This window comes from Herpailurus yagouaroundi, unplaced genomic scaffold, assembly GCF_014898765.1.
Source record: "Herpailurus yagouaroundi ecotype Mexico unplaced genomic scaffold, PumYag 139, whole genome shotgun sequence".
In the NCBI taxonomy this organism is placed as follows: Eukaryota; Metazoa; Chordata; class Mammalia; order Carnivora; family Felidae; genus Herpailurus; species Herpailurus yagouaroundi.
The window spans coordinates 32,964,176-32,985,467 of record NW_024412394.1 but is presented as its reverse complement, the minus strand read 5'-3'; the positions used below and the strand labels follow the sequence as shown (position 1 = coordinate 32,985,467).

At 37.2% G+C, this 21,292-nt stretch overlaps 2 pseudogenes; one reads left to right on the top strand and one right to left on the bottom strand.

Annotated features, from left to right (window-relative positions):
• Positions 1 to 293: 293 nt before the first annotated feature.
• LOC121030043 (coiled-coil domain-containing protein 112-like) lies at positions 294 to 17,632 on the bottom strand (annotated as a pseudogene).
• A 2,694-nt stretch (positions 17,633 to 20,326) lies between these two features.
• LOC121029133 (60S ribosomal protein L12-like) lies at positions 20,327 to 20,960 on the top strand (annotated as a pseudogene).
• Positions 20,961 to 21,292: the final 332 nt, after the last annotated feature.

Here is a 21,292-nt window from a genome sequence, read left to right as displayed (position 1 = left end):
CTATGTTCTTCCAGGGTAGTGTTCTAAGAACTTCTCCCAGGGGAGTCTGGGTGGCTCAGTCAATTAAGCGTCTGACTTCAGCTCAGGTCATGATCTCATATCTCATGAGTTCAAGCCCCGCATCAGGCTCTCTGCTGATAGCTCAGAGCCTGGAGACTGCTTCAGATTCCCTCTCTCTCTCTCTCTCTCTCTCTCTCTCTCTCTCTCTCTCTCTCCCTCTCCCTCCCCCTCCCCTGCTCATGTGCTATCTCTCTTTCTCTCTCTCTCTCTCAAATAAAAACATTTAAAAAATTTTAAAAAAAAGGAACTTCTCCCTTTAATGTTGGCTTCTGTTTATGTTTGTTTCTCACTTTTACAAAGTTCTGGTAATCATAATTGTCCAGTGCCCATGTCATCTTCCGGTTTGCTCAAAGAATTTTTCAGAATCTGCACTTCTCTTGAAAGCGTGTGATGGTACTTTGTCTACAGGAACTTTTCTGGATGTGGCTGTGAAAACTCTGTATTTCCGAGTGATCCAAAGCCTGTGTGTCAGTTTTTCTGGATATGGCACTCAAGTCCTTGGTTGTTTTCTCTTCTTTAATAAGCTCTTAATATATCAACCTCTGCTCTTATTTAAGAGTGTTCATTGCATTTTCAATGGTTTCCATTATTTCTCTGAGCTTTCAATAAAATTACGTGTAATTTTCACTTTTCACTAATGCTGGAGTCTCTTTACATTATTATGCATTTGGGCCAATTGTTGCTAGATTTTTGCTCTTCCTAGTTTCCTGCCAATAATTTATATTCCAATTCTTCCACTACAATATGCTCAATAATAGTCTCTTTTTTTTTTTTTTGGTTGTAGAAAAGACTATCTTTTTCTGCTAATAATTTGATTTAAAAAAATTTTCTGCTTTAAGCATTATCTTAGCTTTCTCATTCCCAGTAGCTTTCAGCTTTCTGTTTTGAAGCTGAGATGATCGAATTCCATTCTGAATTCTTTTCTCTTAGACATGCTGGAGCCACTCTAGCCAGGTGGGCCTAGGGATTCGCACAGGGGACACTTCATAGAAGGAACAGACTGTTCCCTGCATGTGTAGCCAGGCCTGTGGCTGCACCGTACCTTAATTTCTTCTTCCATAAAATGAGGTAATACAGTATCTACCTCTTAAGGCTGTTAGAATGGAGAACTTAGTATATGTAAATTCAAGATAGTTTATACCTCAGATTATTATTAATTCCTCAAGTCAGTGTTTTGTATGTTGGCCTTGCTTGTTCTCTTTAATGCTGGTGGTATTCCTCACATGTCTCCTTATCCTAGGATGTGTAGTCATACTTTAAAAAGGTTTGGATCACTAGAATTTCTTCTGCTATTGTTTGAATAGGATGATTTTCCTCATGGTGTCACTAATAGGAAGAGATTTGATGGAGAATTCTATGTATATTCGTGGCCCAGGCACATTCCTCTATAAGCCTTCATGTTAGTTGGTGGTGAGTAGGAGCTAAATGTCAGTCTGTAGTTCCCCAAATTTGGTTGGCTTTCATACATATCCTATCTTTGTATAGACTTCCAGTTAATATGGCATTAAAAGGGACTAGTGATGATATCCTAGAGTGGTGGATATTATGAAACAAATGTATAAAATACAAATAAAATGTTTATAAGAAGTTCTGTGCTTGATAAGAGAGAAGAATCCATGGCTTAATTATAAGTGCAATGCTTTTATCACTTCAAAATGATGTCCTAAGTTCCTTTTTTTTACTTGAAAGTGACATGCAGTTTACTCTCTAGAATTGAGGGTAATTATAGAATCACTGTAATTTTTGTTTTTTTTTGTAGAATTTTCTGTAGAATGCCAGAATTGCTTGTGATTTAGTGTAGATTCTTTAATTTTGTTGATTCAAAAATAGGACAATAACTTCAAAATATTACCCCCCCCCCCCACCAACAAGGTAATGGTGTGTATCTGGGACACCTGCAAACTCTTGAACCCAGGAGAGGAAAATGAGGAACAAAGGAGGAAATATTCTTCAGTAAAAAAGCCCTATGAGCCACTAGTGGAGTGAATTGTCTGAGGTTGTGGTCAATACTCTGACTGTTTGTCTGCTGAATTAGATTTCATAACTTCCTATGATGTCATCTGTTCTTTTCTCTCTGGCTTGAATTAGGACCTCCCTTACAGCTGCCAAGTCAGTTTCCTTTAGACCAATTTATAATCAAGTATTTCTACTAAAGTTTTGTGAATAAAGCACTGAATGAGAAGGCAGGATAAATAGATTTCTTAGGCCCATTTTCCTTCTTGCTATCTGACTTTAGAAACCAGTGTTCAATGGACCCTGTATTTCTAAACAATTCCCATTCCTGGAAGGTAGAAAGAGCTTCCTTAAATAGTAATGAGTTCTTTGTCTTTGAAAGTATTCCAGAAGACACTTGAAAACCACTTCTTAAGACTCTTGTGGAATGTTTATATAATAAGATTGGATTCAATGGCCCTAAAAAGTCTCTCTGAACCCTGAGACTCAATGACTTTCTGCTTTAGTTCTATGGAAAAGAGGCAGGTAGGAAATAAGGAAGAGAACTAGCTTATTTATTCAGACTTGCATGGACTTCAGCCTTGGTTTCTAGAGTTGCTCCAGTCTTCCTAAGGTTGTTCTTTACCTGTCCATTCTGACTCCATATGTAGATACACAGTTTTTTTTAATATCTTTCCATTCTTTTTCAGCATGTCTGTATAGGTATCCTTAAATCAAAGGTAAATGCATCCCGTTAGTTGAAGAGATGGTCAATCAATGCAAGCACAAGATTTCTTTGAATATTATTCTTTAGTTTTTTAATTAAAAATTTTTTTAATGTTTATTTATTTTTGAGAGACAGAGTATGAGCAGGGGAGGGGCACAGAGAGAAGGAGACACAGAATCCAAAGCAGGGTCCAGGCTCTGAGCTGTCAGCACAGAGCCTGATGCGGGACTCGAACTCTTGAACCCTCGAACCATGAGATCATGACCCGAGCCAAAGTCAGACAATAAACCGACTGAGCCACCCAGGAGCCCCTATTATTCTTTATTTTAAAAGTACATGGAAACTTAAAATTATGTATCATATATCTGTTTCTCTTTTAAAATTTTTTAATGTTTATTTATTTTTGAGAGAGAGAGAGAGAGAGTGTGAGCGGGAGAGGGGCAGAGATAGAGGGAGACACAGAATCCAAAGCAGGCTCCAGGCTCTGAACTCGAACTCACGAACCATAAAATCATAACCTGAGCTGAAGTTGGATGCTTAACTGAGCCAACCCGGCGCTCCTCTCTTTCTCTTTTAATACAAAATAATACTTTAAGTCACCAACTGTTGGAGGCAGAGGAGGTAAAATGTGACCCAATCCATCTGGGAAGATATGCCTCTGATTTCTTCACATGACAAGGCATATCACTCCTGCTTAAGAAACTCAGATCAACACATAGACTGGCAGGCACTCTGGAGGCAGGTTTATTATCCATGATCTCACAACTCACAACCCTTGGGACCTGTTTCTGCAAGGCCTCCCTTCCCCACTCCAACATGGAAGGGGAATCATACTCTGGAGGAGGATTGTGTGCTAAACACCCCCTTTTAAATCATTCATGCTTCTCTTTCCATTTGACTCTGAACCATTTACAATGACATATTTTAGTAGAATTATTTCAGAACCTGTCTTCACTCAATCTGAATGTGCCTCAGTTAACTAATAAAATCCTTGCCCCTGAAAAAAGGGTGTATTATGTGTTACATTTTGCTACATTTCATGATGTGTCTTTGGAGAAGAAGTGTGCATTTTATATAATTTGTCAAGGACCGGTTCAAAATGTGTAACATCATCAATCTCACTGACAACATCTTTAATGACTTCACTCTGTAGTCAGAATTTTGCCAAACGCGAGCTAGGACTCAGACTACCCCACACCTGCTCCATACCTATTGTTTTAGCTGTATCATCTGTTGAAAAGACAACCAAGTTTAAGAAAAGAATTCATCCATGAAGCATTTCTTCTCTAATTAAGTCAACAGATGTTTGAAGTCTATACCTGGGGAATTTATTACTTCAGTTTTAAAAAGTAAGAGGAATTCACATATCTACCTTCACAATATGTTTGTTTGATCAATGTAGCCAGGCTGGTAATGACTGAAAATAGTCAAGAATTTGTGATGGCTGTCATTTTCAACAATTTGAATGGCATTTTCCAAAAGTGCTTTCAATGGCATTATCATCCAGATTTCATTGCTCCATGGCAGGAAATCTGATCTTCCTCTCATGGTTGGAGAGCTGACCTGGCTGACACAGGCTCAAGGAACTTGGGCAGATGGCAGGAAGTGGCTTTCAGGGCCTCTGTGGTTGTATGGAGGCAAAGAACAAATTTTAAAGTCGAAGATCATACTCAGAAATGCAGAGCTAAAACAGTCATAGAAGAAGGCAAGAAGAGCCCCAGGCAGGAAACAGTTAACTGGTGCAGGCTGTGAGTCAAAGAGCCAGTGAAAAGGAAAACAAGGATCCTCCACTAGAAAGAGGCAAGCAAGATGGCTGACAAGCAGCCAAAAGATGAGCACTTGTTGCCTTCTGAATATATGAAGCCAGGGCAGAAGGGACACCCATTGACCTTTCTAGGTTTCAGTTTGTTTATCTGTTTCCTCTCTCCCTGCCTAAGAAGAGTGTGGAAAAGATCAATGTTGATCTCGTAGGTAAAGTCAAATTACCGTTATTATTATTATTATTATTATTATTATTATCCAAATCCATGAAACAATTGAAAAATATATGGAAAGATAACCTAAATAAAAAAGAAAGAATAGAAAAAACCATCTATATGGTAAGAATATTTTGTTGTTGCAGAACAAAATAGGACAAAGCATTTTGGTGTTTATTTTCCTTAAATTCAGTCTGTTCTTGTTAGTTTCTAACCAAAGTATTTAATTAGCATCTCTGATTGCCAAACATTTGTTATAGTTATAATTTGTAAACGAGTTATCTATTGTTGTTACTGTGGCAAGTTCTGGTAAAGTCACAGATCAAAATTTATATAACTAGGAAAAATCCTGACATGAAAGAATTGGATTTTTTTTTAACATACCAGGTCTCAAATTATCTACCTACTTTGACAGCTTTAGTGTCTTGATTAAATATTTTATGATGATACTACTTACGATAAAATGTAAAAGCTAATTTATACTGACATCCCTTTATGTAAAAGGTTCCCAGACTGATTTATTACCAGGTTGAAGCATGTTAGTGAATACAACCATGTCTAAAGTAAAGACACTTTGCAATTTTCTTCCACACTCCTAGTTAAGCAACTTCAACTAAACAATTTATATGAAAAACAGGGTCTTTAATTTTACAAGATTCTAGTTTATCTTCCTATGATACCTTCTTTAGTTTCATTCTTCAATTCAATTTAGTACCTGCTATGTTATGTTCTAAGTAACGAATTTGGAACACTATGCTCAATTATAATTCATTTTACTACCTGTACACGTGAGGAAGCTTAATGTGAAAGATTCAAACTTAGTTCTTCTCAGACTTGAATTCTTACCTTATACTTAACAGAAAAGTAGTTAATCAGTTGCCAGATTAACAGTATGTTTTCCCAGTTTTCTAATTCCCTCTCATCATTTTGTCTTTTGGTAAATTTATTATTTTATGTCATTCTGAAAGGATTTTGAGGAAAGTGTATATGCATGTGTCTTTGTGCTATGTAGTATATATATACTACATATCAAATAATATATAGTTTTGGTTTGGATAAGAGATGGTTAAGGGACTACTTCTAATTCTTGATTTATAATTACATAGGACTATTTATCAATAGAACTAATGAAATAAAGCACTATAATTACCTAATCTATGAATATAGAAAATCTGGATAGTAATAGATGAGTATTATTCCTAAGGTTTAAAATTATTTTTATCAGTGAATGGATTTCAAGGGTTATTACAGAAGAAATAAATGACGTGGATTTTCTATTGGTAACAGTTTGTGTTATGGGAGCATTAGAGGTATTGTAGAGAAGATGAAACCAAGAGAACTTTAGAAATAGGACAAAGAAGAAGCAGGCACACCCCAAGGAAGCAAGTGCACATGGTACACTGTAGGATCTTATGGGACAGTTCATGATAGAGGAGGTGGCAGCCACAGTGGCATAATGGGAAAGAAAGATGTCTTCGGTAACAGCATTTTGGTGGGAGGGAACAGGAGAAAACAGAGAAAAGAGGAAGGACAAAGGGAGACCAGATGCTGATAGTATTGAGCCAGAAACCAAAATATGTCATGGACCAAATCTTAGCAGCAAAAACCTAGTAAAATGGGAAAATGATAACACAAATAAAACCGATATAATATAACTTACTTTCATCGATGTAGTGTACTTACATTTTATTTCATTTGAGATGAATTATTCAAAGGAGGAGTTATTTACAATAAGACTCATAAAACAGTACCTAAAGTGGGAGAGGGAAGCCTACAATAAGAGTCCACAGGGTGGCTATGTTTGAGCATAAAACCTGGAGTTTTCTCCTAGCCATGATAAGGATGGAAACTTAATTATATTTCATGAGTGTTTTATAATTTATAATGTAAACTAATCACCTATAAATGTTTGGGGGATAAAAGTTTCCTGGGAGAAACCTGTCTCCTGTGTGACAATAGCAGGAATAGAATATCAAAAACAACATCAATATTGGTTTCACAATGAATAGCTAAATTTACATAGTTAGTTTTGAAAGTAACCCAAGATAAAAATCCATGGCCAACAACTGAGAGACAGTTCTACAAAAGCAATGACATGTCACTGTCTGAAAATGTAGCCTTCTTATGATCTAACTTGATCCAAGAACATTGGTTCATATTTAGCGAGTGTTTGTGCTGGCTTGGGGACACACTTGTGAACAAAATAGGCATAGTCCCGGCCTTCATGGAGCTTACAGTTTGTACAGGAGTCATAAAATAAAGTAAAAAAGATACAAAAATAAAATAGTTACAAATTGTGATAGCAGTGTTAATTTTCTTCTTAGACCTATCAAGAGTTAAAGGGGTGGAGGATGTCCTCTTCTTTCCATCTAGTGTCAGGGAAGACCTTTTTAAGGAAAAGACATTAGGAGAATTTGGAGTATATACAGTAGTGAATAGATGCATAACCCGAGACAATCTGTCTTAACCACTTCTCTACCAGAGTTTCAGTATGCACCATTTAAGCACATATTGTTTAAGAGTATGTGCTCTAGGCAATTGACCTGGATTACAGGCATTCCGCATGGCTGATTAAGGAAATTCCATAAATTTTAGAAAACAATAAGCTGATAAGACAGTATCCTACTATAAAAGTTAATAAGCTTAATATTTTAGCTCAAGTAAAAGTGCTATAGACTGAATTGTGTCCCCACAAAATTCACATATTGAAGCTCTAACTCCTAATATGATGGTATTTGGAGATATGACTCTTGGTGAGTAATCAAGTTTAGATGAGGTCACAAGGGTGTGTGGCCGCTTGATATGATTAGTGCCCTTATAAGAAGAGATGTGAGAGAGCTTCCTCTAATCCCACCCCATGTGAAACAGTGAGAAGGCAGCCATCTGCAAGACAGAAAAAAGGCCCTCACCAGAGAATTCAGGAAACGAAATCAGCCAGCTCCTCAATCTTGGACTTGCTAGCCTCCAGAACTGTGAGAAATAAATTCCTGCTGTTTAAGCCATCCAGTCATGATATTTTGTTATAGCAGTCTGAGCCGACTAATACAGAGATGAGGCAGAAGAAATAGTAGAATTTAGATAGGAGAGTCATAAGATATGAAAGAAATACAGATGCTAGATGTTTATTTTAAATCCTAATTGTGCTGACAAAAGTATAGTGAGTTCCAGTCTTTCTTTGATACTCAGAGGCATCCTCTGGATCTCAGAATTGATTATAGCTGCTTTACGTGGACAGTCTGGTTCTTGCAAGCCCCTACATTTCACTAAAAGGGTCTTGCCTACCAAGATTGGGGGATTAAGTCAATCCAACTGCACATGAGTAACTAATAATTCTCATTTGTTTAATAATGCAATACTGTAGTATTTTTAAAAATTAGTTCCATTGTATTTAAAAAATTACATAAAAAATTAACTCTTCAACCTCTTTTTCCAAAGCCTACCAATGGTAAAGAGTTTCTTGTATATAATTCAAGATATACTTAATGTACATATAAGTATTGATATTGTATTACACACACTCAAATCCAAATGGCAGAATTGTGCAAATAATATGCCACCTTTTCTTTCAGTTAGCAATATACCTTGGAGGTCATATAGTACATTTTGTGTATCTTAATATAATCTGTTCCTAATTAACGTTTCTGTTTTCCCAATTTTTGCTATTACTAATGGTGCCAAAATGAACATCCTGTATAAATACTTTTATGCATGTGTGTGAGTATATCTGGAGGATAAGTTTTTTCATATATTTCTCAATCATATTTCAATTTTAAAAACCATAATAATGATGATGTATTAGACTTCCCATTTAAGCAAATACTAAATTGCCTTCCCAAAGAGGAAATACCCATTTATACTCCCACCAATTATAAGCAAAAATGACTATGTGTCAAACTATGCTATAAATTCTTAACTTATAACAACCTCAGGAGGAGGTATGATTATTATTTCCAAATTAAAACTGAGTTAACTGAGGCACAGGTAGGTTGAGTAGCTTGACAAAAGCCAGACAGAAGTGACTAAATGGAAAGCTGGGTTCAACATTCCACCCTCTTACCCATTATACTATATGGCCTTCCTGAGTTTCAGTACTAGCTCTCATACTTAAAGCTGATGGCCTTGGCCAAGTTATTTACCTCCCATCTGTAATTTCCTTATATGTAAAATGATAAGCTGTGTGGGAAAATGTGAGGGAAAACTGAGATAGTGGAAGGAAAATCCCATGCACAAAGCACTAAACAAACATAAATGCTTTGCCTCCCTGTTGAGATAATATATGAATCACAGGGATGAATAAACCATTGCCCTGGCTGATCCTTTTCAATGACACAAATTAAAGAAGCAACTGTGACCCCTTTAAAAAAAATTTTTTTTAAGGTTTCATTTTTATTTTTGAGAAAGAGGGGGATGGAGAGGGGCAGAGAGAGAGAGGAAGACACAGAATCCAAAGCAGGCTCCAGGCTCTGAGCTGTCAGCACAGAGCCGACATGGGGCTCAAACCCATGAACAATGAAATCATGACCTGAGCCGAAGTCACTCAACTGACTGAGACATCCAGGTGCCCCGCAACTATGACCCTTTTGAAATACTGTGGCAATAAAACCAAGAGACATGAGAATTTGTGGTGTAACTCCCCTCCCCGTCTTTCTTGTACAGTCTTTAATTCTGATTGATTTAGTCTTGGTCCAACTTCCTCACAGTGTTTATATAGATTCTGAGTCCCTAGAAACCAGTCTAAGAAGTAGGAGTCATTTTAACCTGCTGGAACTGGTTTCCCCACCTATTCAGGAGATTGCTCAAAGTTCTCTTTACTATCATCATCAGTCTTTGGCTAATAAGTTGAGAGCAAGTGTCAACCTAGGAAGAATTAAACGGAACATATTTGTGTTCAGCTGTAGAGTATGTTGTCACTTAGAATATACAATGACGGGGAGAAAACTTTGTACTGCTAAATGAGACCTGTGCATTAAAATATTTTCACATACTGTAGTTTCCTTTAATATGATAAAGTAGTTGAGTCAGTAGTTATTGAGGAGTTCTTCTCTTGGGAATGGGCCTTGGGAGTAAGTAATTCCAAGAGAGGTCCTTACCTGTTTCCCACATAAGCAGTTCGGAAGCCGAAACCCCACTGCTGTTGTGCACAGGGGCTAAGATGGTAGCAGAGCTGGAGCTGAGGCTACCGTGACTCAACCATAGTCACTCCTGGCTGATTCCTTAAGATCCAACCTATTCTCTTGTTTGTCCTATAGGGGCTTGGCTGAGATAAAGATTGGTAAAGCTGCGTTGCTAGAAACTGCTATTCATTCCAATATAGCCTTGAATGGACCTTCTATTTAGGTTCCACAGTCCAGAGACTGCAGCCGGGGATGACTCATGTACTTCTTCCCTCCAAATGTGTTCCTTTCGCAGTATGGAGGATATCTATATATAACCTCACACTGTGGCCTGTCTCCTCATCTCTGAGTGACGAGTAAAGCTCAGGAAAATAGGCTCAAAATGGGAAGCAGGACATTTAGACATGGCTGAGTTGACATAATGGTTTTGATGTGACTCAGAAAACTCACAACCACATAAAAATGTCAAAATAAAAAAATCACTGTTTTTTACAACTAGGTTATAAAACAACAAACGCCCTGACAATTATACTAACTTTGTGCTTCACTTCACCTCTCCCTCTTACCTGATCCATTACCTTAGATCTGTGAGCCCTGATGCTGTGCTCATCTCTGTCCCATCCACGCTGTGTCCCCTACCCGAATCCCTTGACTCCATAGTGCTAACCAGCAATGGTGTGAGTCTCAGATCCTTTCATTTTCCACAAGTATTTACTAAGGGCCAGGCACTATTCAAAACACTGGAGTGAATGTGCTTTTTCCTCTGTCCTTCTTTTTTTTTTTTTTTTTCTGCAGAGTCTATAATTATTTTCCATGGAAAATTTAATCTTTTGTCTTTCTGAGTAATATAGGTCTCATTTCAAAATAGACAAGTCACAATGTCATATAGTACCAGAAAGTGCTTCTGCTAATAGAAAGGATTTCCATGATATAATTTAGAAAAGAAATAACTGCAGTTTGGCAAAAAATATTTTAAACAATCCAATGGACAAAAGGTTCTGTTCATCCCATTTAGTACTACCATTTTTGCACACTTATAAAAATGTTTCAGAGACTTACACAAAGAATACATACCTCTGAATGTCCTCCAAATTTGGTAAATCTGGATATTTTACCATCACCTGTTTTAGCTTAAGAAAAATACAATGTACTTCTTTATTTTAAAATTGTATCTACTCTGCTCACAATAGAACAGTTAGTTCCTGCTTTAATGTACCCCCTGGATCCAATACATAGCAAAAGTATATAAAGATATAAAAGGAAACACCTAAAACACAGGTTCAAAACCTGTTAAGCATTGCTGTGTACAGAAATAGAAGAAAAACGCAGAGCCGGGTAGATCCGAGGTCACAGGCATGCTGGGCTCTAGTCCTGAAGCAGGCAGTGGCCGCTGGCAGTTCAGTGAAGGCAAACTGAAGGTGTTCCATGGAAATCCGAAGACTGGAGCCAGGTTTGAAAACAGGAGCAAGGTGAGGCTCCTTCTGGTGAACGGAGGTTGGAAGTATGCAGCCCTCCACTACCTGGGGTGATGACTGTAGACTGCTTCAAAAGCAGGAGGACCAAACACTCCATGCACCTAAGGAACTGGGCCAAATGCCCATGGCCAGAGACCTGATGGTCCTGTCCCTACTGAGACCACAGGCAGGTGTTCTGCAATTGTGTACAGTATCTGGGTTAAAGCTGAGGTTCAGGAAGTTGAGAGAACAAAGCTCCAAAACCACTGGACAGAGAAGTGTGAGGAAAAAGAAGAAAGAGAGATGGATATCTCATTCAAAATGAGGCTGCAAAACAAAATTTCAAAACAAGGAGAATTCTAATGCTATGAATGTGACCTAGCCAAAAATCAACAATTGTAACAAAATTTCATTCCAGGTGAAATTTTATGAAACTATCCAGCCAAAGCTTTAGAAAACACATGCTTCGAATGCTTAAGGATTAAAATGAAAATTATATATATATATAATTATATATATATAATAATTATATATATATAATTTAAAAAATTATATAAAGACAGTAAAAAACCAGAATGAAACAAGTCAGATAAGTTAAAAGTAGAAGGACTAGACATTGGAAATTAAAAATCTATTGATTGAAATAAAAATTCTAAGCATTTGGTAAACTTTGGAACAATAAAAGAGAAAATAATAAATTGGAAAGTATTACTGAGGATTCACCAAGATCACAGCATAAGGAATAAAATCTGAAAAAAATGTTAAATGATGTAATTATCAGCGGCATTCCTTTTAACTCTCAAATGCGCCCTAATTTAGACAAAAAAATATATTTTAAGAAATATATAGGATAGACTAAAAGGCAAATAAGACTTCCAAAAGGAAATAATAGAATCACAAAAAAGTAAGAAAGAGAAAAAAATTAAGAATTTTTGAAAATTGAATAAAGACATGCATCCTCAAATTGAAAGTGAACTCTAAGAACCAAGAAGGATTATTGAAAACATATTCACACTTAGACCCATCATAGTTAAACTAGGAAAAATCAAGAATTAAGAGACACTTGTGTCAGGTACTGGGAGAAAAGACAGATTACTAAATGGTAATGGTAAAAATGGTAATTTTTAAACATTTTTTAAACATTTAACATTAAACATTTTAAACATTAAACCAAGCAGATTTCTATCCAGCAACAATAGATGTCATTAAACAATAGAGAAATAATTTCAATGTAATGAGGGGAACTTTCAATTTAGAATACTATAGTCAGATAATTTGGTGACAAAAAAACCCAAGGTTTTGGAAAATAGATATCAACCCATATTTGATGTGTAGTTAGATTCTTGGGTTCGAGAAGTGGATGAAAATACTAGATAACTTCAGGGGCGCCTGGGTGGCTCAGTAGGTTAAGTGTCTGACTTCGGCTCAGGTCTTGATCTCACGGTTTGTGGATTTGAGCCCCACATCGGTCTCTGTGCTGACAGCTCAAAGCCTGGAGCCTGCTTCAGATCCTATGTCTCGTTCTCTCTCTGCTCCTCCCCCACTTGTGCTCTCTCAAAAATAAGTAAATATAAAAAAAAATTTTTTTAAATACTAGTTAACTTCAGATATTTTTAGAAATAAATTATAACTTACCTAACTTTTAAGAGTGCAAAGTTTATTGGCATGGTTTCAGGGTCTAAATTGTATCTACTCTTTTTTCTTTTTAAAAAAATTTTAGCAGTTTTATTTATGAGTCATACCATTTTTTGTGTGTGTTTTTTGATGTTTCAAGTTTTTAAATTCTAGTTAGTTAACATATAGTATAATATTAGTTTTGGGAGTAGAATTTAGTCATTGATCATTTATATATATCTATCACCCAGTGCTCATCACAAGTGCCCTCCTCAATACCCATCACCCATTTAGCCCATCCCCCGCCACCTCCCCTCTAGCAACACTCAGTTTGTTCTCTATAGTTATAAGTCCCCCTTATGGTTTGTCACCATCTTTTTTTCTCCTACATTCATCTGTTTTGTTTCTTACATTCTACATATGAGTGAAATTATATGGTAATTGTCTTTCTCTGACTGACTTATTTAGTTCCATCCATGTCATTACAAATGGCAAGATTCCATTCTTTTTGATGGCCGAATAATAATCCATTGTGTGTATATACCACAACTTCTTTATCCATTCATTAGCTAATGGACATTTGGGCTGTTTCCATAATTTAGCTACTGTTTATAGTGCTGATATAAACATTGGGGTGCATGTGCCCCTTTGAAACAGTATTTGTGTGTTCTTTGTGTAAGTACCTAATAGTACAATTGCTGGGTCACAGGGTATTTCTATTTTTAACTTTTTGAGGAATCTCCCTAGTGTTTTCCGGAGTGGCTGCACCAGTTTGCATTCCCACCAACGGTGTAAGAGAATTCTCCTTTCTCTATATCCTCACCAACATCTATTGCCTCCTTGTTAATTCTAGCCATTTGGACAGTGTGAGATGGTATCTCATTGTGATTTTGATTTCTATTTTCTTCATGATGAGTGATGTTGAGAATCTTTTCATGTGTCTGTTAGTATCTGGATGTCTTCTTTGGAAAAGTATCTATTCATGTCTTCTGCCCATTTCTTCACTGGATGATTTGTGGGTTTTTTCGATGTTGAGTTTGATAAATTCTTCATAGATTTCGGATACTAATCCTTCATCAGACATGTCATTTGCAAATATCTTCTCCCATTCTGAATGTTGCCTTTTAGTTTTGTTGATTGGTTCCTTCACTGTGCAGAAGCTTTTTATCTTGATGAAGTCCCAATAGTTCACTTTTGCTTTTGTTTCTCTTTCCTCAGAAGTATCTAGTAAGAAGTTGTTGCAGCCGAGATCAAAGATGTTGCTGCCTGTGTTTCCTTCTAGGATTTTGATGGTTTCCTATCTCACATTTAGGTCTTTCATCCATTTTGAATTTATTTTTTGTGTGTGGTGTAAGAAAGTGGTCCAGTTTCATTCTTCTGCATGTTGCTGTCCAATTCTCCCAGCACCATCCGTTGAAGATACAGTCTTTTTCCCATTGGATATTCTTTCCTGCTTTGTGGAAGACTAGTTAGCCATACGTTTGTGGGCCCATTTTTGGGTTTTCTATTCTGTTCCATTATCTATGTGTCTGTTTTTGCGTCAGTACCATACAGTCTTGGTAACTACAGCTTTTTAATATAGCTTGAAATCTGGAACTGTGATGCCTCCAGCTTGGTGTTTCTTTTTCAGGATTGCTTTAGCTATTTGGAGTCTTTTGTGGTTCCATACAAATTTTAGGATTGTTCGTTCTAGCTCTGTGAAAAATGCTGGTGGTATTTTTATAGGGATTGCATTAAATGTGTAGATTGTTTTGGGTAGTATAGACATTTTAACAGTGTTTGTTCTTCCAATCCATGAGTGTGGAATGTTTTGCCATTTTTTGGTGTTCTCTTCAGTTTTTTTTCATAAGTTTTTTTTTTATAGTTTTCAGAGTTGTTTTTGGTATAGTTGTGAATGGGATTGATTCCTTGATTTCTCTTTCTGTTGCCTCATTATTGATGTATAGAAATGCAAAAGATTTCTGCACATTGATTTTGTACCCTGTGACTGCTAAATTTGTATCAGTTCAAGCAATTCTTTGGTGGAATCTTTTGGGTCATCTGCAAATAGTGAAAGTTTGACTTGTTCTTTGCTGATTTGAATGCCTTTTATTTTGTTTTATTGTCTGATTGCTGAGGCTACCACTTCTAGTACTTTGTTAACAATGTGACATTGGACATCCCTGTCTTGTTCCTGACCATAGAGGAAAAGCTCTCAGTTTTTTCCCATTGATGATGATATTACCTGTGGGTCTTTTGTATATGATGTTGAGGTATGTTCCCTCTATCCCTACTTTATTGAGGGTTTTTATCAAGAATCAATCAATGTGATACAATGCATTAATAAAAGAAAGGATAAGAACAATATGATCCTCCCAGTAGATGCAAAAAAGCCGTTGAGAAAGTATTTTTATTAATGCAGTGTATCACGTTGATTGATTTGCAAATATTGAACTGCCTTGCTGCCCAGGAATAAATCCCACTTGATCATGGTGAATGATTCTTTTAATATACTGTTGGATGCAGTTTGCTAGTATTTTGTTGAAAATTTTTACATTAATGTTCACAAGACATATTAGCCTGTAATTCTCTTTTTTAGTAGGGTCTTTGTCTGGTTTTGGAATCAAGGTAATGCTGGCCTTATAGAATGAGTTTGGAAGTTTTCCTTCCATTTATATTTTTTGGAACAGTTTGAGAAGAATAGGTGTTAACTCTTCTTTAAATGTTTGGTAGAATATCCTTGGGAAGCCATCTGGCCCTGGACTTTTGTTTTTTTGGGGGGAGATTTTTGATTACTGATTCAATTTCTTTACTGGTTATGGGTCTGTTCAAATTTTCTATCCAGCCTTGCTGGATAAAGTATTCTTGGCTGCATATTTTTCCCATTCAGATGTTGAATTTATCATGCCACTCCCTTCTGGCCTGCCAAGTTTCTGTGGATAGGTCTGCTGCTAACATTATTTGTCTTCCCTTGTAAGTTAGGGATTCCTTTTCCCTTGCTGTTTTCAGGATTTTTTCCTTATGTCTGTGTTTTGCAAATTTTACTACAATATGTCATGATGTTATCCTGCTTTTGTTGATTTTGATAGGAGTTATCTGTGCCTCCTGGATTTGAATGTCTGTTTCCTTCCCCAGATTGGGGAGTTTTCAGCTCTAATTTGCTCAAATAAATCTTCTGCCCCCTCTTCCCTCTTTGCTTCTTCTGGGATTCCTATGATACAAATGTTATTATGCTTTATGGAGTTACTCAGTTCCATAAGTCTACATTTATGATCTAATATTTTTCTTTCCCTCTTCCTTTCAGCTTCAGTATTTTCCATAATTTTATCTTCTGTATCATGCATTCACTCCCCTGTTTCTTCCATTCTTGTGGTCATTACATCCAGGTGGTTTCACATCTCAGTTATAGAATTTTTTATTTTGGCTTGACGAGTTTTTAGGTCTTTTATCTCTGTAGTAAGGGGTTCCCTGGAGTCTACTGTGCTTTCCTAAAGCCCAGCTAGTATCTTTATGATTATTGTTTTAAATTTTGGATCGGGGATATTATTTATATCTGGTTCAATTAGATCCCTGGCCATGATCTTTTATTGTTCTTTCTTTTGGGATGAATTCCTCCATCTTGGCATTTTGTCTAGCTCTCTATCTTCTTCTCTATTAGGAAAGCCTGTTATATTTCCTTCTCCTAAGAGTAATGGCTTTCCGAAGAAAAGGTCATATATTGTCCAGGTCCTGGCACTTTAGGAAGCATTTCTGGTGTATGCTGTGTGTGCTCTGATTCTGTGTTTTGGCTGCTTCTTCCCTCAAGTCAGTCCTCAGTAGAGGACTTTCCTGCAGTGGGGAGTGTTTGGACCTTATTCAGCATGCGGTGAGTTTTAACTAGTTGTGCTCTGTCTGCTTGTTAAAAAAGCCCCAACTCTATTTCTACTGGAGCAGAAGCTTTGCAGCGCTCTGTGGTCAGTAGACTTGTGTGTGCAAGGCCATTTGTGCTGGTCTTCTGTGGAAGGGCCCGCTGCTCTGGTTCTCAGGCATACTTGCCCATGTAAAGAAGCACTTGCAGAGCACAGGGGGGTGGGACTTAGTGTAGGTGGCTCCAGCCTCCACTGTGGGCACTGTGATGCTCACTAAGTCTGTCAGTGCTGGTAGGTGGGGGAGAAAAATGGCATTAGCCAACTCTCTCAACTCATAGAGGGGAGTTTATGCTTCCACTGTTCAGGAAGCCCTCACAGAAGAACAAACAATTTCCCCTTTCTCATGTGTTCCAGGTATCCCTCAGTTCTCTGCCTTCACCCTGTCTGTATCTGGGCCATCTGCCCACCCAGCAGCACAGTGAACCTGTGTTTTATCTCAGGCACACAAGCTGAGTTTCAAAACTCTGAACTTCAGGGACCTGGCATGGCACAGACCCGCTAACTCTCTGGGGAGGGTCTTGCTGTGCTGGGGCTGGGGCTGGTGCCAGTTTGTCCAGAAGGGCAGTCACACCAACATGTAGGAGCTTGGAGTTTAGAGTAAAGTGCAGCAAAAAGTTGGTGTCCAGGTTAGCTGCCCTCAGCAGGTGTCTCTGCCCCTATGCTAAGGAACTGGGTAGCACAATGGCACTTGCTGACTCTTTTGTCCCCTGAGATACAGTGCCATCTCTCCCAGATGCACTCCAAGAAGGGAGAGCCTTCTCTCCCAGTGCATCCCAGCAGATCCTCAGATTACACCTTCCACTCCTGGGCCTCCACCTTCCTTCTCCACAGGAGCACCACTGCACCCACTGGGCTCCACACTGGCCATGGTGCAGACTTCTAAAACTTCAGTCTTTGAGCCCCAGTGGTTGTAAAAACTCACAATAATCAGCCCCTCTCATTTTTCCTGTCAATGGTTTTGGAGAAGTGTTTTTATTGTGTGATCCCCTGTGTGTTGTTTGCTCTCTCTCTTTCTACCTTCTGCCCATAATCAGGGCTCCCTCCCCTCTACAGCACCCATGATTCTTTTCTCCCCCAAATCACATCTCCACACCTTCTACCTTCCATGATGTGGCCTTTTCTTTCCTTCTAGTTGTACAATTTGATCTCTCAGTCCAAGAAATTGGACATCAATTTCTTGGGTGTTCAGAATGATTTGATATTTATCTGTGTCTCAGGGTTGAGGCAAGCATAGGGTCCCCATACTATTCCACTGTCTTAACTCCTTCCTCTACTCTTTTTTTTTTTTTGAGGTATACTTGGCATATAACATTGTATTAGTTTCAGGTGTACAATATAATGATTCAATATTTGTATACATAATGACTGATCACCACAATAAATCTCATTAAAATCCTTTATCATACATAGTTATAACTTTTAATTTTTTGTTTTATAATGAAGACTTAAGATTTTCCTCTTAGTCACTTTCAAATATGCAATACAGTATTATTAACTCTAGTCACCATTCTGTACATTATATCCTCATGACTCATTCATTTTATATCTGGAAGTTTGTACCTTTTGACCCCCTTCACCCATTTTAACCCCTGGGCCCCACGACAGCCAATCTGTTCTTTGTATTTGTGAGCTTGGTCTTTGTTAGTTTCCTTGGCTGATTTTTATTTTATTTTATTTTATTTTATTTTATTATTTTATTTTATTTTATTTTATTTTATTTTATTTATTTTATTTATTTAGAGTGGGGAGGGGCAGAGAGAGAGGGAGAGAGAGAATCTTAAGGAGGCTCCATGCTGAGCATGATCTCATGATCATGGGGTATGAGCCCCAAGATGGGGCTTGATCTCACAACTGTGAGATCATGACCTGAGCCGAAATCAAGAGTCAGACACTCAACCAGCTGAACCACCCAAGTGTCCCACAGTTGTTTTGTCTTTAGATTCCACATATAAGTGAGACCACATGATATTTGTCTTTCTGTCTGACTTATTTCACTTAGCACTAGTGCTCTCAGGTCCATCCATGATGTCACAAGTGGTAAGGTTTCATTCTTTTATATATGGCTGAATGGCATTCCATTGTATACATATACTACATCTTATTTATCCACTCATCCATCAAAGGACATAGATGTTTTTCCCATATCTTGGCTGTTATAAATACTATTGCAGTGAACACGAGGGTACATATATCTTCTCAAATTAGTGTTTTTGTTTCCTTCAGGTATACCTAGAAGTAGAATTGCGGGATCATATGGTAGTTTTAGTAATTTTTTGAAGAATCCCCATACTGTTTTTCACAGTGGCTATACCAATTTACATTCCCATCAGCAGGGCATAAGGGTTCCCTTTTCTCCTTATCCTCACCAACACTTCTTAATTCTTGTCTTCTTAATTTTTTGAATGTTTATTCATTTTTGAGAGACAGAGAGACAGATCGGAAGTAGAGGAGGGGCAGAGAGAGAGGGAGACACAGAATCCGAAGCAGCCTTTAGGCTCTGAGCTGTCAGCACAAAGCCAGTCATGGGGCCCGAACTCACGAATATGAGATCATGACCTGAACCGAAGTTGGACACTTAACCGACTGAGCCACCGGGGTGCCCCTTTTCTTGTCTTTTTCATACTAGCTTTTCTAACAGATGTGAAATAATATCTCATTGTGGTTTTGATTTGCATTTCCCTAATGATTAGTGATATTGAGCATCTGTTCATGTGTCTGTTGGCCATCTACATGTCTTTTTGGAAAAAAAATGTCTTTTCAAATTCTCTGCTCAGAGTTGCATGAGCTCTTTAAATATTTTGGATATTTTGACTTGCACATATTTTCTCATATATATGGCTTGTTCATATTTTGTCTCAATCAGTACATTAGCTTTTCATTTTGTTGATGATTTCCTTTGCTGTGCAGAAGCTTTTTAGTTTGCTATAGTCCTCCTTGTTTATTTTTTCTTTTGTTGCCTTTGCTTCTGGAGTCAAATCCAAAAACTCATTTCAAAGGCCAATGTCAAGGAGTTAATGCCTATGTTATAATTTAATTATAATTAATTTTATCTATGCTTAATTTATAGCTTGTATGCTATGAATGTTAAAGTATTTTTGTGGAAATTAAAAAATATTATCTAATTTATCTATATATAGAAATGTAAAGGACTAAGACAAAACAAATCAATTTTGAAGAATAGCAAAATTGGAGAACTTTGCTCTAAGGGTTATCATGGTGTATTGCAAAGCTACAGTAGTTAAGACAGTTTGGTACTAGCACAAGATTAGACAAATAGACACCCTGAAGAGAATAGACACATGAGAGACCATTTGTTTTCTTATAAAGTATAAAAAATAATAAGAAAAATGTTTTTTTTTTAATAATGATGTTGGGTCAATTGGTTATCCATATGGAAAAAATATTCTTGATATCCTACTTCACATAAGATACAAAACTCAATTCTGGGGCAAGTGGGATATATATGTCCATGTGAATGGTAATAATAAAATATCACATAGACTCTAGGCTTTCAGCTAGAGGGAGGCAAAGGTACAGCTTTCTTCAGTAGGTTCATCTGACACCAGGTGCCTCCACCATGCTTCCTAAGTTTGACCCCAATGAGATCAAAGTCATATACTAGAGGTGTACTCACAGGGAGTGCCATCTGCCCTGGCCCTGTCTACAAAGAAGGTTGGTGATGATACTGCTAAGACATCAGGTGATTGGAAGGGTCTGAGGATTACAGTGAAAGTGACCATTCAGAACAAACATTCCTGGATTGAAATGGTGCCTTATGCTTCTGCCCTGATTATCAAAGCCCTCAAGGAACTGCCAAGAGGCAGAAAGAAGTGGAAAAATGCTAAACACAGTGGAAATACCGCTTTTGATGGGGTTGTCAACAGATGTGGCACCAATCTCTAGCCAGTGAACTCTCTGGAACCATTAAAGAAATCCTGGGAATTTCCCAGTCTGTGGGCTGCAATGTGATGGTTGCCACCCTTGTGATATCATAGATGACATCAGTAGTGGTGTAGTGAAATGCCCAGCTAGTTAAAACCTATAAAGGAAACTATTTCAATAAAGGATCATTTGATAACCAAAAAAACAAAACAAAACAAAAACCCATCACATTGAAAACAGAGACTATCTTCATGCCTTCAGGATAGGAAAAACTTTCTAAAGAAAAGTGTTGATAAATGAGACAAAATTAAGAACTTCTGTTTATCTAAAGACCCCAGCAAAAGAATAAAAGAGAAAACTACAAACTAAAGAAAATACTTTTATATTTTATCTGACAAAGATTATTATCCAAAATATGTAAAATATTCCTGTGAAGCATTATAAAAATAGAAAGTCCATTAAAATGTGGGCAAAAACTTGAACACTGAACAAATAACTCATGAAAGAGAATAAATGGATGACAAGCATATAAAGTACGTAACATCAGTAGTCATCAGGGAATTGAAAAATTGTATAACTATAACTACACACTCATAAGAATAGGCAAAATCTAAAGAAATTAGTAATATTACATATTGGTGAGGAT